Source organism: Myotis brandtii, unplaced genomic scaffold (genome assembly GCF_000412655.1).
Source record: "Myotis brandtii unplaced genomic scaffold, ASM41265v1 scaffold1185, whole genome shotgun sequence".
NCBI classification, from domain to species: domain Eukaryota; kingdom Metazoa; phylum Chordata; class Mammalia; order Chiroptera; family Vespertilionidae; genus Myotis; species Myotis brandtii.
In genome coordinates this window covers 285,584-286,037 of record NW_005354117.1, presented here as the reverse complement: position 1 = coordinate 286,037, position 454 = coordinate 285,584, and the positions used below count along the sequence as shown (strand labels likewise).

General features: G+C 51.1%; 1 pseudogene; it reads right to left on the bottom strand.

Annotated features, from left to right (window-relative positions):
- Window positions 1–454, bottom strand: part of LOC102248779 — a 2,641-nt pseudogene that overhangs the window by 942 nt on the left and 1,245 nt on the right.

Genomic DNA, 454 nt, shown 5'->3' with positions numbered 1-454 from the left:
AAAAATAAATGTATTTTTCATCATCATATACTGTGTTTTTGTCGCTGGAATGAATTTTATTATTTCTTCAAGGTTCTTCACATACTTACACCTTAAGAGATATCAAGTAGGCGTAACGTTCTCAAAAAATTAGGGTTGGCACGCAGAAGAATTTTGAGTCAGAGATTTTGCTGGTTTTGGCACGCACTCACAAAAAGGTTGCCCACCCCTGGCCTAGGGAGATAGGATTTACTAGGCTGCAAGCTGCTGTTCTGCTCGTCCTGGAATTTTCCTGGCTCTTTCTGTTCTATAACAATCTGACGGGAGGGGGCCTCCCTGCACCCCCAGACACATCGGCTGGCGCCCCTGCCTGGGCAGCCTCCCACCCTGGAGGCGGCGTCCCCAGGAGGGCTCCTGCGGACAGTCCCAGCCGGGCTCAGCCAGATCCGGCGGGAATCGCTAAGAAGGGGCGGCT